The following is a 15,198-nucleotide window of genomic DNA, read 5'->3' as shown; positions in this document are numbered from 1 at the left end:
TCTTTATCTTCAAGACAATATATTTCCCTTACCGTTCAAGCCAAGAGAATTTTTCTTAACATTGTAGGTTTTTACCTACCGCTGTATCCCGGATTTGTTTGATATTCAGCCTTCAATAAATCCTATTTATAGTAACGATCCTTTATGTAACTAGCTACCGCTGCAACCCGGATGATGAAGATTTAACTGATGTGTCAAAAGTATGGTTGCAAGTCGACGATTTTGTTTTGGCCTTATTATAATTGGTATGATAAAATAATAATATGCATATGGTTCTTAAATCATACTGTTTTATATTCCCATATGGTCTAGCGGGTAGGATAGGTGGCTTTCATGTAGCAGGTCCGGGTTCGATTCCCGGTATATAATTTATAATGAACCACATCGATACTTTATGTAATCTTTATTATAATTTTTAATATATTGACTTTAAATATAACTGTATGAGCCTATACTCTAGTTAAGTGGCCTATAAAATTTAGCATAGACAAGAGGTCGTTCTTTACTATAAAAAAAGGGTCAAATATTGTCATTAGAATCCGTTTATCAAAATCTGTTTATCCGTAGATACATAGATTTGTGGAAAAATCAATTTAATAATCTCCTTATTACAGCACAATGGATGAAAGTCTGCCTCATGAATGAAGCTATGAGGGTTCAATCCCGCGTGTGGTAAGGGATAAATATTAAATAAACTAGTGATTCCTTAATATAGAACCATTGGCAAATCAACTGTAATTATTTCAGTTAGTTTTAACTGAATGTAAATCAAAAGAAGAGACGAAACCATACTTATTTCGTCAATAATAAAAGAGTCGCGTCCCCTTACGCATCTTACTCAAATTAAGAGGTCTTATAGTGAAGAGATGTTGTTATTTTGTGGTGTTTTACCGTATATTTTCCTGTACCTTTCTTTAAATTCGTCATCGCTTTTGACCTTATCAACAAATTTTTAGTGGTAAGCTACCAGTTTGGGATAGTTTAAACTTTAAACACAGTAGGTTTCGTAGCTGTTCTTTCCTCTGGTTACTGGTTCATTTTCATTTCGCCAAGGCTTAAATAATTTTGAAAAATCTTTGAAACAATTAAAACCATTTTAAACAATTTTGAATGGGTTTATTTTCTGTGCTTTATGATTTATGGTTTAAAAAGCCCTTTTCTGAGGTAAGAAGACCCGTAACTTAACATCATATCCAGGTTGCAGCGCAGCTAGCAAGCTCATAAGAGACGATCACGTCCAATACTAAGAAATATAATAACCCGTAATTCCTAAAAATAGCGTCTGATCAAAACAAGAAGTGCACTATTAGAACTGCCTTGTTCAGAACCCCTAAATAGAAAATTTACTGTAAAAAGCGGTAAGCTTTTTTCTGTTTGTAATCAGGTTGTCAGACATAGAGTCAACATTGCATACATTGAACTTAGTTACCTACTTGATTGCTTGAGGTTCGTCTCTTACTATTTCAAAGAAGAAAAAGCCGTAGGCATTTTCCTGTTTGAAATCATTTTATAGTAAAGAACGAGCTTTAATCATGGTTCAGCTGTAACTGCAATATATTAAAACGCAAGCAGCAGCCCATAGTAACCAAAAGCTATAAAACATGTTTTGAATAATAATGGTTGCACCAATTAGTGCAACCTATTTCGTAAAAGAGTGACTTAGGTCGCATGGTAAAAACCTACAGATATAGAAAAAAAAATTTAGAGTTCAACTAAATAGCCAACAAGGGGGACAAGGGTTAAACGCGCCAGATTAGGCTGGACTATGACTGTAAAATTACCTTTACGGGATTTTCTGGGATGTGGTATCTGGCGTTATATTAAAGAAGGACATTATATGTATGACGAGCTAGCATAAACTTATCTTTTGACAAGATAATATTTCACAGCCATCTTTTGACAAGTTAAATAAGTTACATATAAGACATGATAATAAATTTGTTAATGCCCTAAATAAATTATATAAGGAATCGGTCTGGTTAATTATAAATTCGGATTATGCAAGTTTCATCGGTATCATGGCTGTAGAGATGGCTGAAACTAGTGAAGAACAAACCATGGCAAATATTGGGTTTAGTTTGATTTCGATCCTCTAAAGTTTCTACTAAGCTTCAAACTTTTGGTTTTTTTTTTAAGGCTATTGAATTGTTGTAATCACTTGTTAAAATGATTTTCAAGCCAATATATTTCCCTTGCTGTTCAAGCCAAGGGACTGAAAGTTTCCTATAAAGGGGTTTCGGACAAGGCGGTTCTAATGGTGTACTTTTGAATTTGATCTGACCCCTTTTGTGGGAACTATGGGTTTTTATATTTCTTAACATTGGACGTGATCGTCTCTTACTAGGTTGCTAGCTACCGCTACAACCCGGATGGTTCCAGGATACAATAATAACTTTGAACTGAGATGAAAAAAAATTTCTTCCAGGAGACAAAAAGCAAAACTAATTTTAGAATTTTCATGTATTTTTGTTGTTTAAATTAAAAAATTACTATTACTGATTAGGCATCAAAAATATTTTTGCAGTTTACATAATAATTTTACCGATTAAGCCAAAAAAGAAAATTTTGGTTCCAGGAGTTTCGGTTACTATTGAGACAAGTAGCTATTATTACTATAGAGTTCATTACCATGAACTGTTTGATTGCTTCATAATTCAAATATCTTTGAAAAGACTGCAGTATGAAAATACATCAAAAATGCAAATTGATTCTACTTTAAAAAGTATTTTATTTTTAATTACAAAAGGCACTAGATGTAGCAATTTCCTTTAAAATGAGCTATTATACAGCTCTGTATGATTTTCCAGTGCCCAGCTAGCTGAGGAGAAAAAAAAAGCGGAAAGATAAAAATATCCCGTTTGTGGAGAATAACGTGGTTAAAGTCAATTTTCTTGATTTTCAAGCCAATATATTTTCTTTGTTATTCAAGCCAAAGGGCAGTAAGTTTATTTATAGGGGTTTCGGACAAGGCGGTTCTAATGGTGTACTTTTTGTTTTGATCTGACTCTTTTTTTAGGAGTTGGGGGGTTTTATATTTCTTAACATTGGGGTGATCGTCTCTTACTAGGTTGCTAGATACCGCTGCAACCCGGATTTCAACCCAATTAATTTCCTTTTAAATGAGCCATTGAACAACTTTCTACGATGTTCCAGTGCCAAGCTATCTCTGGAAAACAAGAAAAAAAGAAAAAAATATCCGGTTCAGGCAGAATGTTGTAGTAGCTGCCATTTTTCTTGATTTTCAAGCCAACATATTTCCCTTGCTGTTCAAGCCAAGGAACAGAAAGTTTACTTTACAGGGGTTTCGGATAAGGCCGTTCTAATGGTCTACGTTTTGTTTTGATCTGACTCCATTTTTAGGAGCAATGGGTTTTTATATTACTTAACATTGGACGTGATCGTCTCTTGCTAGGTCGCTAGCTACCGCTGCAACCAGGATGCTAGCTACCGCTGCAACCCGGATAACTTCAGTTACTATGGACTAAAGTTCGTTCTTTAATGTACTTTTTTTCCTTTCAAGTGAGACCATATTTTTTCAAGGTTTAAAATTATTAAGTACACAATACCCCGTGTCGAGTATCTAAAACCTAGCATAAAAAAAAATAATTTTTAAATTTTCAGGTATATATCTTGTTTGAATTACAAAATTAGTATTATTGGTTAGACACCATAAATATTTTTGCAGTTTACATAATAAGTTTAGTGATTCTGGACTGAAAACTAAAATAATTGCAATTATAAGACAATAATATGGAGATACGTACTTTACGGGTTACAAACCAAAAAAAGTTTGGTTCCAGGATAAAATAATAACTTTGAACTGAGATGAAAAAAATTTTTCTTCCAGGAGACAAAAAGTAAAACTAATTATAAAATTTTCATGTATTTTTTTTGTTTAAATTAAGAAAATACTATTGCTGATTAGGCATCATAAATATTTTTGCAGTTTACATAATAATTTTAGCGATTAAGCCAAAAAAGAAAATTTTGGTTCCAGGAGTTTCGGTTACTATTGAGACAAGTAGCTATTATTTCTATTGAGTTCATTACCATGAACTGTTTGATTGCTTCACAATTCAAATATCTTTGAAAAGACTGCAGTATGAAAATACATCAAAAACGCAATTTTTTTGGACAAAATTGATTCTAATTTAAAAAGTATTTTATTTTTAATTACAAAAGGCACTAGATGTTGCAATTGCCTTTAAAATGAGCTATTATACAGCTCTCTATGATTTTCAGTGCCCAGCTAGCTGAGGAGGAAAAAAAAGCGGAAAGAAAAAAATATCCCGTTTGTGGAGAATAACGTGGTAAAAGTCAATTTTCTTGATTTTCAAGCCAATATATTTTCTTTGTTATTCAAGCCAAAGGGCGGTAAGTTTCCTTTATAGAGGATTCGGACAAGGCGGTTCTAATGGTGTACTTTTTGTTTTGATCTGACTCTTTTTTTTAGGAGTTGGGGGGTTTTATATTTCTTAACATTGGAGGTGATCGTCTCTTACTAGGTTGCTAGCTACCGCTGCAACCCGGATTTTGAGGTTTCTTATATAGTAATTATGACGTCACGGCGTAATGATTTTATTTCATGACGTCATTTAATGACGTCTTCAGAAACCACAACATAATGTCGTGTTTTTCTATTCACGTCATAGCTCTAATATAAAACTATGATGAAATTCATTATTTATCTAGTAGGGTTTCAGACAAGGTAGTTCTAATGATCTACTTTTGTTTTGATTGAACTCTATTTTTAGGAGTTTTGGGTTTTTAAATTTCTTAGCATTGGACTGATCGTCTCTTACTAGGTTGCTAGCTACTGCTGCAACCCAAATTCACATATATAGTTATGAGAGGCAGATTGGCCGAGTTTTTAACTCGGCTATACAAACAGGAAAAAGCCTACGGCTTTTTCTTCTTTTAAATAGTAAGAGACTAAAATCAAACAATCAAGTAGCTAACTAAGTCCAATGTATGGAATGGTTTGTTATTTCAGTGATCGTCTTTTAATGTAATACCACTGCAACCCGGATTTTGGTATACTTATGTGAAGTGCTATAATACTTCAGTTACTATGGACTACAGTTTGTTCTTTAATGTAATGGGACTGATCGTCTCTTACTAGGTTGCTAGCAACTGCTGCAACCCAAATTCACATATATATTTATTTATGAGAGGCAGCCTGGCCGAGTGGTCTAAGACACTGGTGTTAGCCACCAGTCTCTTCGGAGGCGTGGGTTCAAATCTTACCGCTGGTATACGATTATGTTTGAAAGACTGCAGTGTGAAAAGACATCAAAAATGCAGTTTTTGGTGGAAAAATTTATTCTCTTTTAGAAATAATTTATTTTAGTTACTATAGATTTTTATCCCAATTAATTTCCTTTAAAATGAGCTATTGAACAACCCTCTACGATGTTCCATTGCCAAGCTATCTGTGGAAAAGAAAAAAAAAGAAAAGAGAAAAAAATATCCCGTTTGGGGAGAATAACGTGGTTAAAGTCAATTTTCTTGATTTTCAAGCCAATATATTTCCCTTACTGTTCAATCCAAGGGACAGAAAGTTTCCTATACATGGGTTTCGGACAAGGTGGTTCTAATGGTGTACTTTTTGTTTTGATCTTACTCCTTTGTTAGGAACTATGGGTTTTTATATTTCTTAACATTGGACGTGATCGTCTCTTACTAGGTTGCTAGCTACCGCTGCAACCCGGATTTAGAAAAAAATTACTTTAGTTACTAAAGATTTTTAAACCAATTAATTTCCTTTAAAATGAGCTATTGAACAACTCTTTACGATGTTCCAGTGCCATGCTATCTGTGGAAAAGAAAGAAAAAAAAGAGAAAGAAAAAAATATGCCGTTTGTGGAGAACAAAGTGACTAAAGTCAATATTCTTGATTTTCAAGCCAATATATTTCCCTTGCTGGTCAAGCCAATTGACAGAAAGTTTCCTATACAGGGGTTTCGGACAAGGCGGTTCAAATGGTGTACTTTTTATTTTGATCTGACTGCTTTTTTAGGAGCTATGGGTTTTTATATTTCTTAACACTGGACGTGATCGTCTCTTACTAGGTTGCTAGCTACCGCTGCAACCAAGATCTAGTGCCAAGCTATCTGTGGAATTACTAACCTATACTATAATTCAGTGGCGTATAAAATTTACTATAGGCATGAGGTCGTTCTTTATTATAAGGTGGATGATTCTTATGAAATGTAGCTCCTTATGCTACTATTTAGGTTTCTGCCGTAATTCTTTGTTTTCAAAATTAAATTAGTTTAATTTGTTTACAAAATTGAATTAGCCTAGCATGAGTACAGTACCATATCGTATTAATTTGTTTTATAATAATAATTAATTTTCTTAATTACCTAAGGTTTCCATATACAGCAGTTTCCTTTAAAATGAGCCATTACACAGCTCTTTATTATGCTTCAGTTACTATGGGTTCAGTTCGTTCCTTATTGTAACTATCCGTTGCATACTTCACTTACCATAAAAATCTTCCTCCCAATTATTATCTTATTTTATTTGTAATGATCCTGAAGGCCTCTCCCTCCTTTCATTCAACCGTTCCTTTATTGTCCTCAAGTTTGTCTCTAACTCCGCCCAGCGATCCCCTATTCATGAATCTATACTACAATAAAATATAATACCCTCCAGTGTCGAGCTATCCACAAGCTTTCACACGCTGTATAACAATGTTACTAAACTTTGATATTATAATTCTCTAAATTATTAATCAATTTGCTTAAATTTACCCATGTTTTCTCTTTCTCTATTTTTTCTATTCTTCATTTCAAATTTTTGTTGTTATGGTCCTCAAGAAGTTCGCTTCCAGGATCCTTATTATTATGTTTGAAACAGTTTATTACCACGTACTGTTTGAAAATGTTTCTCATAAATTATTTTCCCTTTTTTCAAGCCACTAAGGTGCTCTAAGTTTCCTGAACAGATTATTCGTAATGATAATTACAAACAGGAAAAAGTCTATGGCTTTTTCTTCTTTGAAATAGTAAGAGACGAACCTCAAACAATCAAGTAGCTAACTAAGTCCAATGTATGCTATGGTTTGCTATTCCAATGATCGTCTTTTAATGTAACTGGCTACCGCTGCAACCCAGATACCACTGCAACCTGGATTAGGTCTCTGCTATATCCGATAAAACTTGTACATCCCTTATCTATTCCATTTAATTTCAGTTAAGAGTTCATTTTTTCTATTATAATACGGTGCAACCCGGATCTTCAGTTACTACGGGCTACATATCGGTCTTCACTGTAACTTCTCTGTAATCTTCATTATTATCATACCGTTCCTTGCTCTTTTGTTTGGCTGTCTCAATTTTCGCATGTCTATAAACTACATCATTATATTAACGCTGTTTGTCACCATCAACTATTACTTCTCGATACGCATGGTCGGTTGAATACCTTTGCTTTTTTATTTTTAAGATGGTTTTTCTGTTTTTCATTATGGTACTTTTTTTTTTACTTGCGTGTAATTTGCTTTAATCTATCCATTTTTAAATAATGAATGAGATAATTTACATTTTTGTCTTTTTTTATATAGTAACTACTGCAACCCGGATTCACATATATAGTTATGAGAGGCAGCGTGGTCGAGTGGTCCATGGCGCTGGTGTTAGCCACTAGTCTCTTCGGAGGCGTGGGTTCAAATCTTACCTCTGGTATACGATTATGATTTATGTACAAACATTAAATTTCTTTTAAAAGACTACAGCATGAAAATACATCAAAAATGCAGGTTTTAATTGAAAAATTTATTCTCCTTTAGAAATAATTTATTTTAGTTACAAAAGATTTTTATCCCAATTAATTTCTTTTAAAATGACCCATTGAACAACTCTCTACAATGTTCCAGTGCCAAGCTATCTGTAGAAAACAAGAAGAAAAACAATATCCCGTTTAGGCAGAATGTTGTAGTAGCTGCCAGTTTTCTTGATTTCCAAGCCAATATCTTTCCCTTGCTGTTCAAGCCAAGGGACAGAAAGTTTTCTATAGAGGGGCTTCGGACAAGGCAGTTCTATTGGTGTACTTTTTGTTTTGATCCGACTCCTTTTGTAGGAGCTATTGGTTTTTATATTTCTTAACATTGGACGTGATCGTCTCTTACTAGGTTGCTAGATACCGCTGCAACCCGGATTATTTATTTCAGTATTCTAGTTACTATAGGCTAAAGTTCGTTCCTTATTAAATCTCTTTCAAAAATCAGGTAAATTTTTTCAGGCTCGTAGCCTTTGATGAGTAATACTAAATTTAATAATATTTATATATTTAGAATCAGCATTATAAGCCCATTCTTTTGATACATTTCTTAACATCAAAATGCTGTTTTCAAAAGTTTTGATTACTACTGAGCCGTATCGCTTATTTTTTTATTGTTTTTTTTTTATTCTGTATATGTTATTACGTATATAAGGGGGTTCTCCCCTTAGTCAATACCCCTCTCTTTACGCAAAGGTAAAATTTTGTTTAAATCTCAAACCACTGAATCACAAAGGCCGTTTTATTAGAATAATTAGCTCTTTTAAAAGCATTAAACACTGTAGCGTGAAGAACAAGGTAATTGACCTAGGGGCAAACCCCCTGATATACGTAATACTTTCTATTCGTTTTAAATTCTGATGTTGCTTCTTATTTTCAGTTGAAAAAACTTTTTTTTTAATTTAATTTCTGATAATACTTGGAAATACGTTTCTTAAATAATACTTGGAAATCTGGCACCCCCTCCATAGAAATGTACCTTACCCCAAGGAAACATCCCCCACGGAAAGATTCTCCCGAGTAACCAACTCCTCAAGCCCCTCCCCCACAAAAAAAATCCTTCCTGAAAATGTCTGTATACTTCCCAATAACCAATACAATATGTAAACAATTGTCAAAGTTCATAACTTGCAGCCCTTTCCCTGGGAACTGTGGGGGATTAAGTCATCCTAAAAGACATATTTATTAGATTTTCGACAATGTTGAACAAAATGGCCATCTCAAAATTTTAATGGGTGACTATGGGAAAAAAATGAGCGTGGGAGGGGGCCAAGTTGCCCTTCAGTTTTTTTGGTCACTTAAAAAGGGCACTAGAAGTTTTAATTTCTGTTCAAATGAGCCCTCTTACAAGATTCTAGGACTATTGGATCGATACAATCACCCCTAGGGAAATAAAACAAATAAAAAAATAAACCCGAATCGGTGATCTTTCTTTTGACAAAAAATACAAATTCCACACTTTTGCAGATAAGAGCTTGAAAATTCCATAGTAGAGTTCTCTGATCTGCTGAATCCGATGGTGTGATTATCATTAAAGTTCTATGACTTTTGTGGGGTGTTACCCCTTTTTTCAAAAATAAGTCAAAATTTCTCAGGCACAAAACTTTTAATGGATAAGATTAAATTTGATGAAACTTATATATTCAAAATCAGCATAAAAAGCTGATTCTTCTGATGCATCTATTGGTATCAAAATGCTGTTTATCAGTCCTTTGTATATCGTCTCTTACTATGTTGCTAGCTACCGCTGCAACCCGGAATAAGTTATGCAATAAGTTTTTTGTTACAACCCCACAAAATTACTGTATTTTACATAATAATAGATAATTATACAATACAACCGTATTGACAAACACCGTTTATGATCAACTTTATCGGTCCTTTATATAATCCAGCTGAAACAAATCCGAATCAAATAACAGAATACTCGTGTTGTGTTCTTGATTGTAACTACAACCTGAATCGCTAGCTACCATGGCAACCTTGGTATATGGCAACCTATGGTGGCTTTTTCTTACTTGTTATAGTAATAAATGACCTGGCTACAACCTACGATTATGAGGTCATTGATTAATCTTGTACATGATTACAAACAGGAAAAAGCCTATGGTTTTTTCTTCTTTGGATTAGTAAGATACGACCGTCAAGGAACCAGGTAGCTAACTAAGTCCAATGTATGCAATGGTTTGTTCTTCTATTGATCGTCTTTTAATATAAATATTGTAAATTATATTTTATATTTATATTATACTGTATATTGTAAATTATATTTTAGTTACTATGGGTTACAGTGTTAAGATTATATCACTTAACATTATAACCCATAGTAACTAATACTTCATTTACTATGGGTTAAAGTTTGTTCCTTATTGTAAAGCCATTGGACAACTCTCTACGAAGATCCCGTGCCAAGCTTTCTGCGGGTTTACTAACCTATACTATAATTAAGTGGTGTATAAAATTTAGTATAGGCAAGAGTTCGTTCTTTATTATAACTTTTCAAGTTACTATCTCTGTTGTTTGTGTAGTACTGTTTTTTCAAGTTGCGTATAGCTTTCTTTGATCTAACCATTATCTAATCAAGAATGAGAGAATTTACAGTTTTGACTTTTCTTATATACGAATTATGACGTCACGGCGTAATGATTTTATTTCATGACGTCATGGCGCAATGGTTTTATTTCATGACGTCTTCAGAAACAACAATATAATTTCGTGTTTTTCTATTCACGTCATAGCTCTAATATAAAATTATGATGACATTCATTATTTATCTAGTAGGGTTTCAGACAAGGTAATTCTAATGATGTACTTTTGTTTTGATCTGACTCTATTTTTAGGAGTTTTGGGTTTTTATATTTCTTAGCATTGGACGATCGTCTCTTACTAGGTTGCTAGCTACTACTGCAACCCAAATTCACATATATATTTATTTATGGGAGGCAGCCTGGCCGAGTGGTCCAAGGCACTGGTGTTAGCCACCAGTCTCTTCGGAGGCGTGGGTTCAAATCTTACCGCTGGTATAAGATTATGTTTGAAAGACTGCAGTGTGAAAAGACATCAAAAATGTAGTTTTTGATGGAAAAATTTATTCTCTTTTATAAATAATTTATTTTATTTAATATTTATTTTTAACCCAATTAATTTCCTTTAAAATGAGCTATTCAACAACCCTCTACGATGTTCCAGTGCCAAGCTATCTCTGGATACAAAAGAAAAAAAGAAAAAATATCCTGTTTGTGGAGAATAACGTGGTTAAAGTCAATTTTCTTGATTTTCAAGCCAATATATTTCCCTTGCTGTTCAAGCCAAGGGACAGAAAGTTTTCTATACAGGGGTTTCAGACAAGGCGGTTCTAATGGTGTACTTTTTGTTTTGATCTGACTCCTTTGTTAGGAACTATGGGTTTTTATATTTCTTAACATTGGACGTGATCGTCTCTTACTAGGTTGCTAGCTACCGCTGCAACCCGGATCTTTTCATCTAAAAAAAAATAGTATTTTTCCAAAAAACTTTTTGAACTTTGTTCTATTTTGTGTTTTGAACCAGTTGTCTCTTTTCTTTTTGTTCTTTTCAATTTTACTTCACTTGTTGCATCTTTTACTTGGTCATTTCTATACCCTTTCCGCTGTCACGTTTTGTCGTGTTTGCTCCTTCTTTTGTTGCATTCTTAACATCTAGGAGTTTTGGGTTTTTATATTTCTTAGCATTGGACTGATCGTCTCTTACTAGGTTGCTAGCTACTGCTGCAACCCAAATTCACATATATATTTATCTATGAGAGGCAGCCTGGCCAAGTGGTCCAAGGCACTGGTGATAGCCACCAGTCTCTTTGGAGGCGTGGGTTCAAATCTTACCACTGGTATTATGTTTGAAAGACTGCAGTGTGAAAAGACATCAAAAATGCCGTTTTTGGTGGAAAAATTTATTCTTTTTTAGAAATAATTTATTTTAGTTACTATAGATATTTAACCAAATTAATTTCCTTTAAAATGAGCTATTGAACAACTATCTACTATGTTCCAGTGCCAAGCCATCTTTGGAAACAAAGAAAAAAGAAAAAAAATATCCCGTTTAGGCAGAATGTTGTAGTAGCTGTCACTTTTCTTGATTTTCAAGCCAATATATTTCCCTTGCTGTTCAAGCCAAGGGACAGAAATTTATCTGAGTCTTTTTTTAGGAGCTATGGGTTTTTATATTTCTTAAAATTGGACGTGATAGTCTCTTACTAGGTTGCTAGCTACCGCTGCAACCCAGATCCTTATTTAAATACAAAAATACCTGAAAGTTTTAAAATTAGTTTTATTTTTTTTGTGTTATATAAGGGATAGATCTAGTTTAATATTCCCTCCCTTACTGATAGATACCAAATTCCTTACTGTATTACAAACAGGAAAAAGCCTATGGCTTTTTCTTAATTGGAATAGTAAGAGACGACCTGGCTACAATTTAAGATTATGACATCATTGATCAATCTTTAATATTAATTAACATTGGACGTGATCGTCTCTTACTAGGTTGCTAGCTACCGCTGCAACCCGTATCTTTACAATAGAATAGAAATTTATTCTGTTTTTTAGGTGTTTCAATTGAATTTGATAATTTTTTGTTAATTTTCCGCTTTTTAATTTCATTCAAAAAGACATTAAATTGTTCAGGGACAATATAAAGTATATCCTTTCTAGTAAAATAGAAGATGATGTTATGGAGAATTTTCCGCTTTTTAGATAAACAAATCGTTACCACACACTGTTTTGAACTCAAATCCTTCTTAGCAGAATGACAAATCCATCTCCACTGGACCGTGGTAACTGCTAATACAAATATATCATTCAGTATATGGTGTCTAAGATTTAATAAAAAAGTGTGAAAATTATCCCATACGATTTAGGAGCAATTAACTTTTTCTGCTCAATTATTATTTTATAGAATAAACTATATAAGAAAACAAATATGTTTTGTTAAAAAATGTCTAGTAAAGAACGAACTCCAGCTAATAGTAACCAATTTAAAAACAAATATAAAAAGTAACTGCCAACTGAGGAAGAATCCTAATTTGAAGCTGATTTAGGAATGGGTAACTTTATAAATAAGCTTTTGCTTTTTTTGTCTGAAATAAATTAAATATAGCGACGTATCTGATATATATAACCTGGTCACAAACAGGAAAAAGCCTACGGCATTTACTTCTTTGAAATAGTAAGAGACGAACATCAAACAATCAAGTAGCTAACTAAGTCCAATGCTTCCAATGGTTTGTTATTCCAATGATCCTTTTTTATTGTAATAATTGACAAATAATATTTATGATGAACTATATTGGTCCTTTATATAATTTTAAAATGAGCCATTAAAAAACTCTCTATGATGTACCAATGCCAAGTTATCTGTGGAATTACTAACCTATACTATAATTAAGTGGCGTATAAAATTTAGTATAGGCAAGAGGTCGTTCTTTATTATAATTTTTTCAAGGAATCGAGCTGCCTACTAAGTCCACTATATGCAATGGTATGTTCTTCGAATGATCGTCTTTTAAATAGGTTGCTAGCTACCGGTGCAAACCAGAACTATTAAAAAAATATTTTATCTTTAATTACAGAAGGAACTAGATGTAGCAACTTACTATTGAGACGAGTTGCTCTTACTATACAACACACAGTTCGTTATCACGAACTGTTTGCTTTGATGTATCTATTGGTATCAAAATTTCGTTCCTTAAAGGTTTGGTTACTCTTGATATAAGTAGCAATTATTGCTATAGAGTTCATTACCATGAACTTTTTCATTGCTAGATGTAGCATTTTCCTTTAAAATGAGCTATTATACAGCTCTCTATGAATTTCCAGTGCCCAGCTAGCTAAGGAGGAAAAAAGCGGAAATAAAAAAATATACTGTTTGTGGAGAATATCGTGGTTAAAGGTAATTTTCTTGATTTTCAAGCCACTATATTTTCTTTGTTATTCAAGCCAAAAGACGGTAAGTTTGCTTAATAGAAGTTTTGGGCAGTGCGGTTCTAATAGTGTACTTCTTGTTTTGATCTGAATCTTTTTTTAGGGGTTATGGGTTACTTTAGTTTTTACTATGGGTAGCTACCGCTGCAACCCGGATTTTTCTATTATAAAAAGCATGTAGACATAGTTATGTAAAATGAAGTAATTTTTGGGGATTTTACAAAAAATTCGATTTGTCACCGATGCTAGAATAACTCCTGAAAGTTTTAAATCAAATAGTATTTTTTAACTGCAAACTGCAAAAATATTTATGGTGTCAGAGCAATAGTTTTAATTTTTCAATTTAAACCTGAAAAATACCTGAAAATTTTTAAATTAGTTTTTTTTTTGTTAGGCTCTATTTACTCAACGCATGGGTATTCTTATTTGAAATAAAGCAATTTAAAAAATTACATTCCCTCTGCTTTCTACTCCTACAAGCTATGCTCCTCCGGTGGCATTAGTGCTACCTGGACGAGATCCTACTCATATGGTGTGTCCACATTGTAATGCTGAAATTGATACGTCTATTAGAGAAGAACCTAGTCTCCTTGCCTGGATAAGCGGAGGCATTCTTGCTCTCATTGGATGTGTGTTTGGCTGCTGTTTAATTCCATGTTGTATTCGATCTTGCATGAATGTTGTTCATTCTTGCCCAAATTGCAAAGCCCATTTGGGAATCTTCAAGTCACAATAGAGATATTTGCAGAGGTACAGCTAAAAAGCCCTTTTCTAAATTTATTTTGGTTGTGAAATAGCTTTCTGGATTGTCTATTTTGATCTGTAATAAAGAAGTCTTGGAACGAGAAAGGCCTCTTAAATGTATTGTGTTTGTGGTTTATTTCAGCTATACTCTATGAAACTTGCATGAACTGGAACTTACTTAGTCCCCATTTATAATGAACCTTATTGATTCTTTGTGTTCCTCAGAGAAATAGCCAGCTACAAAAGTTTAATAAATGTTCTTTTCTAGGTTTTAGCTATCTCCACAGCGATAATACCAATGAAGCTTGTGTAACCTCCATTCATAACTGACTATAAGGATCCTTTATATAATTCATTGATCCAATGACTTTTAGGGGTATTTTTTTCTTTTTTCGAAAACAAGGCAAATTTTCTCAGGATCGTAACTTTTGATGGGTAAGACTAAACTTGATGAAAATTTTTGCTTTATCATAATATAAATACTTTAGTCTTAACTATAGTTAAGTTTCCTGTGCAAGTTAGTATAAGCAAGAAATAGTTCATCATTATAATGACGTCATATACACAATAGACCTCGTTTTCTTTTCCCTGTTGCATCAGTTACTATGAGATAGACTTCGTTCCTTACTGAAAGGTAGCTCAAAAGGTCCAATATATGCAGTCGTTAGATCTTCTAATGGACTTATTTAAGTATTAACTTTATTTAATACATTTA

The sequence above is a fragment of the Artemia sp. Qi Xiang Cuo genome, chromosome 5, assembly GCF_049724085.1.
Source record: "Artemia sp. Qi Xiang Cuo chromosome 5, ASM4972408v1, whole genome shotgun sequence".
Lineage (NCBI taxonomy): Eukaryota > Metazoa > Arthropoda > Branchiopoda > Anostraca > Artemiidae > Artemia > Artemia sp. Qi Xiang Cuo.
This window is presented reverse-complemented; position numbering follows the sequence as displayed.